The following is a 17,003-nucleotide window of genomic DNA, read 5'->3' on the forward strand; positions in this document are numbered from 1 at the left end:
GGATATGCTTTATTATGGAGATTGTACAGCTTGCTTTTTTGTTTGCACATTTGAAAGAATTTAGTCTTAAACATTTTCTGATTTAAAAATTTTAAAATCTTGTTTAGCAGAACTTTTGTGTACCAAGATGCTGTTTTCCCCTTTGTTGTAGAACTTGTTTATAAAAATGTTATTCCTTGAAAATTTTTGATCCTTTTTAGTAGTAACCACAGCATTTGTACTCTGTTGCTTTTTAATATATTGAAAACATAAAAAGGAGTGTGCCTTATTTTTTTTGACATCACTAACTTTGAAGACATTGTGTACAACATTAGCAGGATGCTTCAGTTCAGTGATTGCCTAATGTTAAGAACATCTGTTCTTAGAGCATCCTGAAATACTCCTTTTGTACATATAGAACTTAATGTTTTACAATCAGATCTTCAGTGACATGATTATAGAGCGTTATGAACTGTTACCCTCCTTGAGAGTTCACATACTCTCAGGTCTTCCCTATTTGTAAATAAAATGCATGGAGTTTTAGATAAATGGAGCCATTTACTCAACCTAGAGGGTGTTTGGATCAAAAATTTCTCTTTGCTTTAGCATTTTAATAGAAGGAGTTGTTTCCAATGAGCTTATTCTCAGGTATTTTACCTTTATGATATTCGGTAGCTTTTACAGAGATTCACAAAGATTAATTCTGGTTTATTGTAGTTTATCTGTGGGTCAGATCTTTTCATATTGATTCATAGGTAATCCTGCTTCAGAATGATCCTTTTATGTTTTAATGACGGGACGCACCCCTTTTGAGGTTCCAGTGAATCTTTTTCACTTCAACCTCAGCCAGTTGAGGGTAATCAAACTAATAAATATCCTGTGTAAGAGGATCAAACAAGACAGCGTCAACAAACTGAATATGTTAGATGATTCACGTGGGTTTGGGAGCTGCAGTAGAAAGGAGTGGTTTTTGTGGGAGCAGTTTCTCCCCAGATGTTCATGAGCAACCATTTCTTACAATGTTCTGTAGAATAAGGGTTCTGTAATCAAGTGTTTTGGTAAATGTTGGGGACTATAACTGGGTGGCTTTCTTTAGTGACAACACCATAAAGTTTCTGACAAGTACTGCAGTAAAGAAATCCTTAGGCTTACCGTAGTATTTTCCAAACTTACTTGACCCTTATTTGACCCTTTTGTACATAATACATATTAAGGTACTAAGACTTCCAAAGAATCTGACTCAACCCTTCTCCATCCAATCAACCAACATTTTTTATACTACTTTGTAGTCATGCCATGTAGGTCCATAATCCTCACACCAATTGCCATGATCCAAGAAGGGGTAGTCCTCAATAGGATTATTCCAACAGCATCCAATGTGCCAGTTTATGTATTACAATAGTACCCTGTGTTTCTCTTGTCATAGCCTTATACTGTGTTATAATTTTCTTTTTATCTGTATCTCTTTAGGTAACTCCATGAAGGCAGCATATCTTACCACTGAATTCTCAGTATCCAGTGCCTGGCACTACAGTAATACTTGGTAAATTTTTGATGAATAAATGAATGTATGTCAAATAATTGAATAAAAAAGGGAGGCTTCAGCATAGTAGTGTTTTTTTAATCAGTTTCCTAATCCTGAACCATCATTGTGTCCTGTTATAATTACGCCTTTAATATACTCTAGAATTCTATCTTTCAAAAATGTTAAGATTTAGATATGTACTCAGGTTTTCTTTTAAAAATTGTTATCTTAGTTTGGTTTGGGAATTATAGTTCTGCTAGTTTTATGGAATGAGTTGGTAAGCTTATCTTTTTCTATGCCCTGGCGAGAAAATTGAATAATATAGGAATTATGTTAATTTAAGACTTGAACTCCTAAAACAGTCTTAGAAGTAAATGATTTACCCCCCACCCCATTTTCCTTTATTAACCATGGGGAAAACTATTTGTTTCCTCTTTTCTCAGAAATCAATTTGAATAGTTTCTACCTTTCTAAAAAAAAAATCAACCATATCTTTCCAAATTAATTGATAGACAGTTGCACTTGGCATTTCTTTTTTTTTTAAATTTTATTTTTTATAAACATATAATATATTTTTATCCCCAGGGGTACAGGTTGCACATGGTATTTCTTACAATTTTTGTTAAACTCTTCCTCCAGTTAGAGTCCAGTTTTAGTTCTGATCTATTTTACTTTCCCTCCTACAACCTGGTCAGACTTATTAGAGGCTATGCTGTTACACAGTTTACATTTATATATATAAAAGCTCCTCACTGCATTTTTTCTTTTTTTTTTTTTAAGATTTATGTATTTATTTGACAGAGAGAGCAGGGGGAGAGGCAGGCAGAGGGAGAGCCCAGCAGGGGCTTGATCCCAGGACCCTGGGATCATGACCTGAGCTAAAGGCAGACACTTAACTGACGGAGCCAAGCAGGTGTCCTGTTTTTGTTTTTGAAACATTCTCTTTTAAAGGTATTTAAATAAAAATCATAGATATTATTCCAGTACTTACCATTTCTGGAGCTCTTCGTGCCTCTGTGTGCATCCGTTTATCCGTCTGCTATTCTACCTGAAGTGTTCTGGATATCTCTTACAGTGCGGGCTTGCTGGTGATGAATTCTTTTAGCTTTCATCTCTGAAGACGTATTTTTCACCCTTGTTTCTGGAATATCTTTTTGTTGGGTACAGAACTCTAACTTGACAGGCTTTTTTTTTTTTTTTTCCTTTCATTACTTCAAAAATGTGGCTCCACTGTCATCCTGCTTTTATTTTTTCCTGTAAGAAATATGCTGTCAGGTATATAATGTGTCATTTTTCTCTGGCTGGCTTTGAGCAATTGGATGAAAAATGTGTCTTACTACAGTTTTTTTTTTTTTTTTCATGTCCTTTTTGCTTGGAGTTCATTGAGCTTCATGGATCTGCAGGTTTATAGTTTTCATCAAAATTGGAAACATTTTGGCCATTATTAAAAAAAATGTTTTGTCCTCACTTTCCTCTTGGGAAACTCCAACTACAGTTATATGAGACCATTTGATGTGATCCCATAGCTCACGGATACACTATTTATTTTTTAAATCATTTTTCCTCTGTTTCATTTTGGATAGTTGTATTACTAGGTCTTCAAGCCTCCTTGTCTTTTTTTTTCCCTGCAGTGTCTAGTCAGCAATTACTTCCAATAGAATCTTCATCTTAGACATTGTAGTTTTTCTCTCTGCAAGTTTGATTGACATCATTTCTGATTGTTCCTCATTTTTTCTTCAGCTCTAGTGAGGTACAATTGACAAAACTGTAAGCTATTTAAAGTATACAACATGATTCACTGTACTTGTGAGAGGGTTCTCACCCCCCAACCCTGCCCCGAGTAATTAACATATGACTTGGACTATTTTTTTACATCTTCACTATCCTTACTTAAATTTTCTTTTTTTTTTTTAAAGATTTTATTTATTTGACACAGAAAAAGAGATCACAAGTAGGCAGAGAGGCAGGCAGAGAGGGAGAAGCAGTCTCCCTGCCGAGCAGAGAGCCCTATGTAGGGCTCGATTCCAGGACCTTGAGATCGGAACCTGAGCTGAACACAGAGGCTCAACCCACTGAGCCACCCAGACGCCCCCCGCCCCCTGACTATCTTCACTTAAATTTTCAACAAATGGAATAAAGTTACAGTAATTTTTAATGTTCTTGCCTGCTAATTCTAATATTTTCCTCAGTTCTCAGTTGGTCTCTGTTGGTTCACTGTCATTACTGGATGTACTTTCCTGCTTCTTTGCATGCCTTTTCATTTTGATTGATTGCTAGGCCATATGAATTTTACCTTATTGGATACTTGATAGTTTGTACTTCTGTAAGTATTCTTGAGCTTTGTTCTGGGACACAAATTTGTTACTTGTAAACCATTGTATCCAGGACATGATTAAAGATTTGTTAGGCAGAATTTGAGAACTAGTTAGGATTAACTCACCCCATTACTGAGGCAAAAGTCTTGAATACTGTTAACAGGTGCCTCATGAATTACCAAGACTTTCAGTCTGACTAGTGGGAACAGATACTGTTCCTGGTCCTATGTGAGTGCTGAGTAGTATCCCTCTGATTTTTGGGAGCAATTCTTTTCTCCACCTTAGATAATTTCTTCAAACATATATGCTGCTCATTACTCTCATGGATACTGGAAGAAACTTGCAGATCTCTGAGAGTTTTCTCCTGGGCAACTTAACCTTCTTCAGTCCTGTGTCCTGGACATTCTAGCTGGCTTGGTTTCCCTAGATTCTCAGTTTTAGCTCCTCAACCCATGAGTTTGTCAGGCTCTGCCTACCCTGCCTCAACCACACGGCAGCCTAGAAATCTCGAGGCAGCAAGCTGAGGCAATCGTAAAGCTCACCTCATTTGTCTCCTGCTTCTCGGGATCACTGTCCTTTCTACCTGGTGTCCATTGTCTTGTTTTGTGCTTTCTTTGTGTGTATTGGTTGTTTCGGGCAGTAGGGTAAATCCAGTCCTTGTTACTCCATCTTGACTGGAGGTTGACGGTGATTCCCGGGTTTTGACATGTAATGTACTCACCATCCTTCCTTTAAATGGTCTGTATTTTTATGTTTGATTTTTCTAAGTTGAGTTATTTAGATCTTTTTTTATTTCTAAATGACTGTTTTTTCTTCTACTGTGACTTTTAGTTTTATAGCCTGTGGACAGAGAATGTGGCCAAGGTGATGTAAACTTGGAGAGATACAAACCAGACGACTGGCCGGATGATCACAGGCTTTCTCTAGGTTTCCTGGCCGTCAGCTACCTGTGCTGACCCATGGCCTGCACACCTGCTCTGGGATTGCCCGGGAGAACCCGGAGCCACACCCATCCTCCTCGCCTGGCCCTCCTGCCTGTGAGTTCCATCCTGCACTGTGTGATGCCTGCAAAGTGTTTGCCTAAAGGTTTCTTTTCCCAATTTTTATAATGGTTCCATCCACGTTTGAAAAACATTTATTTTCTCTGTTTCAAAATTACGTCTTTACAAAATTATCTCTTACCGGGCAAGATTTGTAAGTCAAAAATATCAGAATGAGGAGTCATTTTAAAAAAATGAAAATGTATGCATTTTAATTTAATACACATAAATATCCATTCATTTGCCGATCTTTTGATGTGGGGCCAAGTCCTTTTCCTTACATCTAGCTACACCAGTTGGAGTTTAGTTGGCCTTTCTTGTATAAATCACTGCCAGACTGCGTTGCCTATAATTTCCATTTTGGGTTTCTTTATAGTGAAATGCAAATGTAGAGAAACTTGTGAAGGATTCAAGTTTTCTAGGATTCATATCTTTTTTTTTTATAGTCATCTTGCTTACATTTAATCTGACAGCAAGTTCTTAGAATGATTTATCTTTACTGAATATTTGCAGAGCATTCAACTAGTTTTCCAGAAATTATTATTTTTCAAATTCACATTCATATTTCACATTCACATTCTTATTCACTTGCTTACATAATATTTAAGTTAAAAACTTGGATTAATGAGAACTAGCATAAGCAGGTTTAGAACCACTTAACCTGGTGAGAGCAGGAGCTGGTGAACATAGAGGAGGGTTTGACCAGCACCTAGCCTGCAGTATTTCAAGGACAAAGACATTTATTACAGAAAGAATAGAGAACGTCAGTTAATCCAACAAATCAGTTATGTGGAATTCAGGGAGTTAAATGTGCTAACATGGTAGATAAATTCTATTGTGTTTTAAATTCTATATGTGTTTCTCTTCTTGATCTCTTAGTTCTGAAAGAGATGATTTTGATTTATCCTTTTCTCTGAGTAATAAATACATCTTGCAGTTAGTGTATATCCCGAAGCTCTGCTGGACGCAAAAAGATGTATGACGCTCCTTCCGCGTGTCTTGTGGTGGGTTATCAATGGAAATAACCTTGACCCAACTACTAACTTTGGTCTCTATTCTGTTTTATATTGCTGTTTCACACACTTTTTTTGTTATTGTTAATATTGGCCTGATTTGTCTTTGTCTATTTATTTTTAAAACCTTTATGTCACTTGATTTTATGAATACCTCTTATAGGAAGGTATATTTTAATTTATTGCTGCTTTACTTCCTTGCATATGTAGGCTTATAGGGTTGATCACCTTTTCTTTGTTTTGTTTTGTTTTGTTTTTCTCCTTGCTTCTAGGGCAGCATTTAATCACTCTGGAAGCAGACTGGAATCACCTTTCAAAAATCAGCTTAATGCCTAAACTTTACCCCAGAATCTCAGGGGAGGACAATGGTATCAGTATTTTTTTTTAAAAGAGTCTGGTATGCAGTCAGGATCAAAAGCCCTAGCATCATACTGTTTCTGTTCCTATAGTGTATTCCTTTAAATTCTCATCCATCATACTAAAGTCAATAGTTTTTTATCAGACAGACTGAAACCGTTGTAGCAGTCAAGGTAGAATCAGAGTGAGAACATATAAGGGACTTATTATGGGGATTTAACCTTATGTCGGTTGTGATTGCAGGTGGAAAAATCTGCCCTACATCTGGTGTAGGGCCTGAAGTCATGATAAGTTCCCCAGATCCACAGCTGGGAAGAAAAGCTGAACAAGAACAGGAGCAGGGACAAACCGGAAACTGCTAGAAAACAAACCAAGAGCTTGCATCTGTCTCTCATCACTTGGCCTTGGTGTAAGGCCACGATGCCTGCAGGTGTAACCGGCACTCTTGGCTACAGAACCACATGCATCTTTGGCTCAGGATTGGAGGACATGTGGCAGGACCTGGAGGAGCTACAGGATGGGTGCTGCCCCACGCCAGCAGGGTGAGCCCGGGACTCAGCAACATGCATGAGGTGCCACAGTGTTTGGCACCCCCCGCTGATCTGCCGTGTAAAAAAACATGACCGCTGCTTCCCTCGTGAGGTCCAGATCTCAAGGGCATTTCTGTTGTGGTCAAGATTGCCTTGTGATCTGAACACTAACTACCTGGAGTTGGGCCAAACGTCGCAGCTCCAGGGCTTACCCCGTAGCTGCTGCCCTCACTTCAGACACCAGCTGCAAGGTCAGTGGTTCCTAGGTCAACCACACTTCTGATCAATTGGCTACAAATTCAGAGGTTCCCACTACTCCCTCGGGTTTGATAATTCACTAGAATGACTCACAGAACTCAGCTAAGAGCTTTATTTGTGACTACATTTAATTACAGCAAAAGGATACAAATCCAGTGAGACAAAAGAGGAGACGCACAGGGTGAGGTCTGGGAGGGTCTCAAATGCAAGGCTTCTGTGTCCTCTTCCGGAGGAGTCAGGATGCCTCACCCACCTGGCACATCAGTGTGTGTTCCCAGGCAGGGAACTTATCCAAGCTTTGTGTCCAGAGTTTTTACTGGGGTTTCATTATGGAGGTGTGATTGGTTGAACCTTGGCTGTGAGATTGAACTCTCCCAGGAGTTTGGATGGCTATCAAGTGGCTCAGAGCCTCAACTCTAATCACATGGCTGATCTTCCCAGCACAGCCAGCCCCAATCCTGAAATGATCTAGGATATCTAAGAATCTCAAAGACACTCCTCTCACGTAGAAAATTCCAAGGATTTAGAGAGGGAGCAGGAACAAAGGCCAGTCAAAACCTTCACTATAGAACACCAACTGTAAATGGAACTAGGTGGGGCAGGGGACTGGCTGGAATTCTGGGGACCAAAGTTCCACCTTAGCTAAACTGACCCAGTGCGAAACCATCACAGCAGTATTATGTCTGACACCCTTGCTCCACCAAGAAAATACCTTTAGCATGTCTTCACTCTCCTTGCTGCTCCTCTCCCACAAGCATACAGCCCCCCTTCAATGCTTTATCACAATTACTTGGATTTTAGTTTCAGATTGCCATTAATATTTAAACATTTTATCTCCTTGGGGTACCAGAGTGGCTTGGTTGGTTAGTAAGCATATGACACTTGATTTTGGCTCAGGACATGATCTCAGGGTCTTGAGCTAGAGCCCCATGTTGGGCTCATGCTGAGTTTGTAGCGTGTGTGAGATTCACTCTCTCTCCCCTGCTCCTAACCCCTAACCTCTAACCCTAATCCCTAACCCTAACACACCCTAAAACTCCATGTTTGGAAAAAAAAAAACAAAAAACAAAAAACAGTCATTTGGCTGGGTCTCAACAGGAATTTCTTTTCTCTGCTTCGCATCACTCAGTGGCTCAGTTTGTGGCTGGCTGGCTGGTCCACTGTTAAGATGGATTACTACTCACATGCAAGTTGATTCTGCTCTTGGCTGAGAGCTCAGCCAGGGTTGTGAGCTGGGTGGTTTGGTTCCTCTCCTTGTGGTCCTGCTTGGGCTTCCTTTCAGCATGGCAAATGCGTTCCAAGAGCATCCCAAGAGAGCAAGGTAGGAGTACATGGCATTTTATAATCTAGCCCAGGAAGTCACTTCCTCTGTATTCTTCTGGTCAAACAAGTCACAGTGGTCCACCCCAGTTCATGGAGAGGGGACACAGAGTCCAATGATCAATGAGAGGAGTGTTTTTTTTTTTCAAAGATTTTATTTATTTATTTGACAGAGATCACAAGTAGGCAGAGAGGCAGGCAGAGAGATAGAGAGAGGAGGAAGCAGGCTCCCTGCAAAGTAGAGAGCCTGATGTGGGGCTCAATCCCAGGATCCTGGAATCATGACCTGAGCCGAAGGCAGAGGCTTTAACCCACTGAGCCACCCAGGCGCCCCAATGAGAGGAGTTTTAAGATCATATTGTAAGAGAAGACTGTGGGACAGGAGCTATGTTTATGACCGTTCTTCCAGGACCTAGATTCTGCAGACAGCACAGCTAAAAACAATTACTGTTGTTTTCTTCTAGCAATTTTATTTTTAATTTTTCCCACTTAAATGCTTAATCCATTTAGCTTTTATTTTGGTGATAATTTTGAAGTCAGGAGCCAATTTAATTTTTTTTCTCCAGATAACTTCCTAGTTGCTAACAAAATTTATTATCAATCCATCTTTCATCACTTGCGTGAGATGGTGTCTAAATCCCCCCCTTTGTATTGTCTATTTCTGAGCTTTGTAATTTATAAATGTCTGTCTATTCCTGCCCCAGAACCCAATTATTCCAGGAGTAGTTTCTCTCCCACCCACCCCGTTGGTCGTCTTTTTCAAGAAATTCTTGCATGCTTATTTTTCTATGTGAATTTTTCTGTGTCAATTTAGCCTGTCCACTTTTCAACTACTCTGTGGTATTTCCATCAGAATAGTGGTTATTAATTCAAATCACTTTTATCATTAATGAAGTTGGGGGCTTTGACTACTTTATATCAGCCAATTCCATTTTCTCATGAATCATTCCTAGTCTTTGGCCATTTTTCTGCTAGGGTCTTGGTTCTTATTCATCTGTGAAAGCTCTTTGCATTTGGAGATATCAGACTTTGTTTGAAATGTTTCTTGTAAAAATTTTCCCCAGTTAAGGAGTCCTCCCCTATCTTTGGTTTTGCTTTCTGTGGTTTGAGGTACCCATTGTCAGTCAGCTGTGTTCAGAAAGCAGATGACCCTCCTCTGACGGTCTGTCAGTGGTAGTCTCATTCTATGCCTACTCATTCCCCTCCCTTCTTCTCAGCACTAGATCTCTTGTCATTTTACATCATCACAAGAAGGGTGAATATAGTTACAATACAATATTTTGAGAGGGAGAGAGACCACCACATGCACATAACCTTTATTACAGTATATATTGTTATTATAGTTCTCTTTTATTAATGTTGTTAATCTCTTACTATGCCTAATTTATAAATTAAACTATCATAGGTATGTATGTATGTATGTATAAGAAAAAACATGGGGGGTGCATCCACTGGGGGTCTTGGAACTATCTTGCACATAAGGGGGACTGCTATAGTTTCTTTTGGTTCTGATTCTTTTTTTAAAGTATTGAGATAAATAGTAAATGCATGTGTGTGCGCACATGTGTGAGCAGGGGATGAAAGCTATCTTTTTCTTGGGTGGTTTCTTCTGCTGTTTTGAGATTTATGCATTCTTTCCCAATCCCAAAATAAATTAGTCATATATTTTCAGGATTTTTTATGACCTTGTGTTTATATTTAAGTGTTTAATCCATTTAAAATGTATTTCAGTGTATTGTGTGAAGCTCTGATCGAAACAGTTTTTTTGCCAGTCTATTTCTCCCAACAGTATTCAACACATACCTTTATTTAACTGTTTTTTCAGAATTCAAAACATAATCAAGAAAACGTTATTTTTCAGGTTGAAAGAAAAATCCCAATTGTGATTTTGACTGTGACTGTATGAAGCCTATAGACTTACAGGCGTTCAGGCCTGAATGTGAAATGACTCATTGCTAGAGTATAAATACACCAAGTCACAGATCTGAGGTCCTCTAGTTTCTATTTTACGATGGGCCTCCTCCCAAATTTTTTGATGTGTAAATTTTAAATTAAAAATTTTAATTCCTATTCATAAAGAATTTCTATTAAAATTTTTTTATTGAGATAAAATATACAAAATTTGGCATTTTAACCATCTTAAATTGTATAGTTCAGTGGCATTTAGTACTTTCACACTGTGCAACCATCACTCTGTATTTCCAAAGTTTTCTTGTCTCCCCCAAACATACCTAGTACCTGTTACATAGTAACTTCCCATTCTACTGCCCTTCCCACCCCCAACATTTCAGCCCACAGACTTTCTGCCTCGATGAATTTACCTTTTCTAGATAGATATATATATCTTAAATGGGTGAAAGCATGAATTATTTGACCTTCTATGTCTGGCTTATTTCATTTATCATAATGAAAAGAGTAATTGTAGGAAGTGGTTACTACTGTTATTTTATGAATGAAGGATAAGAGATTTAGACGGTTTTCATTACTAGCCCAAGGTCACCCAGGTAGCATCAGAATTTGAATGTAGGTCTTTCTGACTCCCAGACTCACACTCCTGAATACCCTAGTATCACATGTTACCCCCATTCCCCTGCTCTCCCAAGATGAAGTGTTTTGCTTGGGAAACAACTGTAAAGATGGGGCAAAAAAAGGTGAAAATAATTTATTAATTTTTTTTTATGTCTGTAAAATTTTTTTAAAGATTTTATTTATTTATTTGACAGAAAGATCACAAGTAGGCAGAGAGGCAGGCAGAGAAAGAGGGGAAAGCAGGCTCCCTGCTGAGCAGAGAGCCCAACAGGGGGCTCAATCCCAGGACCCTGAGATCATGACTTGAGCTGAAGGCAGAAGCTTAACCCACTGAGCCACCCAGGTGCCCCATGTCTGTAAATTTTTAGATCCACATCTTTTCCTCTCAACATGGAATTCAAAGGCTACTTTGAGGTCAGTGCAGAATCAGAAGATAGGAAGTGGATGTTTTCCTATTTGAATAGTTAGGATTAGTCATCAAAGTGTTCTCTAAAGTGAAATACGTATTTCTTACTGCTTTTTACAGGAAGCAAAATAGAGGCAATAAATTCCAAGAATGAAATAGTACTAAGGAGTTTGTAGAGTTTGCCTTTAAAGCAAGGTTTTTACGTTGGGCTAGATCAGTAATAAGTTTTGTGAAATAAAATGAAGATATATACAATGAGATGAAAAAGAAATAGGTCATTAAAATTTGGGTTGTGGCACAGGATGACTAAAATTCAAAGGTAAACGATAGCTCTGAAGAGGGTCTGATTTCATGAACATACTTCTGATGTATTAGTTTGCTCTTAGTGTATTTGCAGTTAATGACAATTTTAAAAATATGGAAAACTAATTATGCAATTTTCCCAACAATTACTTTGCCACATGTTTTGTTGTTGGTGTTGCAAGATTTTTCCCCTTTCAGAATTACATTCTGAGTGCTCTTTTGCTCATTTAAAATGTAATGCAAGTGTTTGAAGGTGGCATTTAATTTACCGTGTAGAAATAGAATTTCTGCTGTCAGCACTTACATTTGGAATATTTTGTCAGGACAATATAATTATTTAAAAAAACAGCGTTCATTCAAAGGAGAAGATTTCATTTGCGCAAGTTACCATTCTAAGGCTTATCCCAGCAGCTGTGCTTCCGTGATTTGTTCTCCCAGAATCTTTTGCAGATACCTTTTCTCAATTTCATTCTTCTCTACCTATTTCCCTTTATTTCTTGAGCTTTTCTTATCAGTGGCATTGCAGTTCTTACTCTTAACAAGCTTGTTTACCCTGTGCAGCTTCTCTTCATTTTCTCCAAGGTGCCAAGAAAGAACCTTTATTACTCACTTTGTCAACATGCAATTCTCAGATTTATTTCTCAAGCTGCCACAAATTTTTTTTTTAAAGACTTTTGTTCATTTATTTGAGAGAGAGAGTGTGTGTGAGTGGGAAGGGAGTGGGGAGCAAAAGGGAAGGGAGAGGGACAAGCAGACTTCATACTCTGTGTGGGGCTCAATCCCATGACCCCAAGATCATGACCTGAGCTGAAACCAAGAGTCGGACACCCAACTGACTGAGCCACCCTCAATTTTATGTTCTAATCACCAAATACAATGACATCTTTCTGAGCTCATCCTGAGTTTGATACTAACGACTTCACACTTTCATTCAAATTTTTTTCTCCTTTATTTTCTGTATTTGCTCCCTTTTCTCGAAACTTTTCCTCTTCCTACCACTTTGACCAATAGTTATCTTTCCGATTTCCTTTCTTCACTCAGCACTTAAATATAGGCAGTCTCCAAAGCATGTTATGTAGGGGGTAGGAATTGTGTTAGGTTATCAAAAACAGAGGCTCAAAATAGTGCTTCACAAAGTAGGGAATTTTCTTTCATCTCAGCCAATTTTCTAGCTCGTATGGAAGCTCCCCTAAGTCACCATGCATAGAGAGACCAAAATCACTCCTATCTTTCTGCTTGAGCATCCTCACCACTAGTTCTGTGCTCAAGATGGTATCACGGTGCTGCATAGATCCTAAGGCTTTAGCCACTGTGCCAAAATTCCAGGCACCAGGAAGGGTAGAGAACACTTACCAGTTAAATCAATTCCTTTCAAGAAAACTTTCGGAAATCCAATAATATCATTGGCTAGAACTTAGTCACATGACCACAGCCAGCCTGGGATGACAAAGGATCTTGCTAAAACTCAGAAATATATCATGCATGAAGAAAGAAGGGTATTTGGTAAGTAATGATCACTCTGTGCCACAGTCTGCTTTCTCAGATGCTGGTGCATGATCAGAAATATTTGGTATTTATAAAAGGTGAGTGGGGTGGGTCTATTAATAATAGTGACTATTAATAGGTGCTACTAATAATAGCACCTACCACATGCCAGGTATTGTGCTGCCTTAATGCAAAGTATTTGCAGCTCTTACAATACTTCAAATGCCGTTGTGTTCTCGGTATTTTAAAGATGAGGAAAGTAAGGCTCAGAGAGATTTGAGTCAACTTGTTTAAGGAGATACAGGTAGAAAGGAGCTGAGATAGGCTTTGAATTCAGCTAGTTTGTCTCCAAAGCCTATTTTTTTTTATTATACATGACCCACATTGAATATTCATGCACATATTCTTTTATCCAATGATTATTTAGACTACTCTAGCCTGGTGTCATAATTTCCAGGAACATTTTCATTGGACTATTCAGAATTATAGAGTTGTCTAAACTCGGTTGCAATGCCAATTACTAGTTGGTTCAAGGTTGTTATCAAGATACCCACAGATCACCAGGTAGCTTGGTACCACACGGAGGTGGTTAGATCTGAACAGGCTGTGGGTGCCGGTGACAGGAAGGGCTCACAGGTAGCTCTCTGGGGCCTCCACCTGAGCAACACAGGACCTCAGCTCTGCAAAGCCTCCTGCGCAAGGACTTCTAAACACACCCACCCCCTAGGACACTGCTTTTGGACGGGGTTGCCCTTATCTAATTTTCTGTTCCAAATCTTGAAATGTTACTCCATGTTTTCATGGAGAAATCAGAGAGGCCAAGTGTAGGAGGCCAGGACTGTTATGGCAGTGGCACCCTCCTCCACATGGAAGGTAAGTATGAGGAGTGAGAAGAACTAGCCCCCCTCATTCCCCATCTCTGCCCCTGCCTCACTTCAGTTTTGTCTTTTTTTATTTTGTTGTGCTAGTGGAGAACTCAAGCAATTTTGTGTGATACCATTATCATATGGGCTTTTTATTGAAAAAGCTCTTTTAGAACACCTGCGGCCTCTCTGTTCCCCAGAGACCTTAGACACACATCCAGTGGGGACTGAGCCAGGAGACCGATCTACTACATGCCAGTTGCTGTGCTGTCAGAACTGCCCTTTCCCTCCCTCTGACTTAGCTTCTGTGCTGCACTGTGTGCTTTGTTTCAGGCTGCTTCCTTTAGCTGATTTCTCTCTCAGGATACTCCTTACTCTTCCAAGAAATCAGCTTCTCATGGGCTTCCTTCACCGTTTTGTTCAATATGTGCCAAAATGTATAAATCCAGCTGCAAATCTTCTTTACGCGTGAACTGGGTTTGAAAATTAGGTGTGCAAAAAAATCAAGTTCTTAAGGTTGGCCTGAGCCTATAGCTGTATTTTTTTAGACAACTTGCGCTCTTCTTCTCTCCTACTGCTCCCTCTATCCTGTGTACATGACTTCAAGTTCATATTTCCATCTGTACTCTCTTCCCAGCTGCCTGCTGGACCTCTGTGTAGTTGTCCCTCCGGAAGTGTGACTCCAACCTTCCCCAAACTGACCTCTTACCTGTTCTTCTTGGATTTGTTCTCTTCATTGGGTTCCTCTCTTAAAGTTTTATCATTCTAGTTGCTTAGGTTCAAGATATTCTTTCTATCTGGGATAGGCTTACCATAATATCTGCTGGGAAAGTTATCTTTTTTAAGGATTTTTTAATTCAATTGCCATACGCCTGTATCTCTTGAGACAAAATGAATCCCTTTCCCCTATATTCCCACAGCACTCTCTAATCATTTAAAGCATTGACACAATTTTCTTTATTTAATTTATATCTTTTGATTTGCTTACAGAAATAAATTAAATGAGCACATATTATGCAATGTATTAAACATTTTATGTTTTTGTTTAATTGTGCAACCCATTTTACAGATGGAAAAATTAAAGCTGTTTCCTTATCTGCAAAGAAAGAACTCTAAACCAAAAATGAACCATCTTATTCTTAGATGGTAAGCCTATCAATATCTTAAATACCTACAGGGTCTCATATAATAAATGTCATCCTAAGTGATTTTTTACTTTGATATTCTAGCACAGTGTTTGACACACTCTGAAGATTCAGTGTTTGTTAAACTGAATTGAGATAAAATGCAATTGGAATTTCGTGAAAGGCTTTACAGAGTGTCCATTTTGTACAAGGTGCATTTTGAAGATATGTTTGGTTTCTATTTTTACCACTTTTTTTTTCACAGTGATAAAGGGAAAAGGCAAAAGATTTATCATCCTTTATTCCCCAGACCACTAGATGGAAGTAAATAGCAGTTATCAGTACTTATCAGCAGTAAACCTGACGTCAACATTTCTCAAGACTAAGTTCCACAAAGCAGTTGAAAGGAAGAGAGATTATCATCAACTGGTAAGTATTCATGAGGTACCTACTGCCTATTTAAAAATGTTTTATGAACTCTAGGACAGAAATAGTTTCATTACTTTAGTGACTATTGACTAGTACTACTACCATTATTATATGGCTCTGTTTGACTCCTATGAAAGTATAAAAATAAATGTGTTTGGAAATTAAAGTCATTTAATAGGATGGAGATAAAGCATATCAGGTTAAGTTCACTAGACCACAATTTTAACAGTGTTAGTTTTATGAACTTGCTGTCACGATTAACAGGAGGAACCAGGGCCTCTCCTAAGAGGGAGTAGTAGGAAAGGGCATTTTAGAAGGTAGCATTTGGAATGGTTCTAAAGAGGAACCAGGGAGAGTAGGGATCACCTCTGGATTGATTATCATAGTAATCTTTGCTTAGGAAGTGAGAGAGCAAAGCAGGTCTGGGGAAGTTCTAGTAAGAAAGCTCAATTAAAAAATATATATATATATATAATAATAATTATTATTATTAAAAACCATGTCAGTGCACAACAGTCAAAGGGTGGAAGCAACCCAAATGTTCATCCACTGATGACTGGATAAATAAGATGCCATGTGCCTTGTATATATAATGAAATATTAGTCAGCCTTTAAAAGGAAGATAATTCTGGTGCATGTTATAACATGGATGAAATCTGAGGGCATTGTGCTAAGTGAAATAAGCCAGGCACAAAAGGACAAATATTGTATGATTCCACTTGTATGAGATACTTAGTGTAGTCAAATTCAGAGAGACAGACAGTTGGTGTTTGCCAAGGGCTGGGTGAGTGGGTTGAGTGGGTGGGAATGGGAAGTTCGTGTTAAATGGACATGTAGTTTCAGTTCGGGAAGATGAGAAAATTCTGGAGATGGGTGGCAGTGATGGGTGCGCAGCAGTGTGAATGTACTTCATGCCACTGAACTGTCTGCTTAAAAATGGCTAAAGTGGGTTGAGGGGGGGGCGTGCCTGGGTGGCTCAGTAGTTAAGCATCAGCCTTCAGCTCAAGTCATGATCCCAGGCTCCTGGGATGGAACCCCACATCAGGCTTCCTGCTCAGTGGGAAGTTTGTTTCTCCCTCTCCCACTCCCCCACTTGTGTTCCCTCTTTAGCTGTTTCTCTCTGTCAAATAAATAAAATCTTTTAAAAAATGGTTAAGATAGGAAAATTTATCACAATTAAGACAATAAGATCATATTTTACCACAATTAAGATAAAATTTTAAAAACGTGTAAAAAATAACTAGTGATCTCTCAATTAGGGGAGTGTGTGGCCTTGGCCATGTTCTGTTAGAAACATTGTCATTGATTCTGTTAAAAACATCATAGTCTGACTACCCACAGTGTTGAGAAGCTGACTCAGAGCCCTGTTTATTTAGAAACAAAAAAGTCAAGATAAATGTGGAATGCTGTGTCTGAAAACCTTTTATCTGAATCTCTGCCCCTGGGTTGACAATTGAGGCAGCTTTTCTGTGTCAGTGACTCACAAGGCTCAGATTCTTTAAGAGGAGGTGTTCTATTCTCACTAAA

This window comes from Lontra canadensis, unplaced genomic scaffold (genome assembly GCF_010015895.1).
Source record: "Lontra canadensis isolate GAN:19392208 unplaced genomic scaffold, GSC_riverotter_1.0 scaffold282, whole genome shotgun sequence".
NCBI lineage: Eukaryota > Metazoa > Chordata > Mammalia > Carnivora > Mustelidae > Lontra > Lontra canadensis.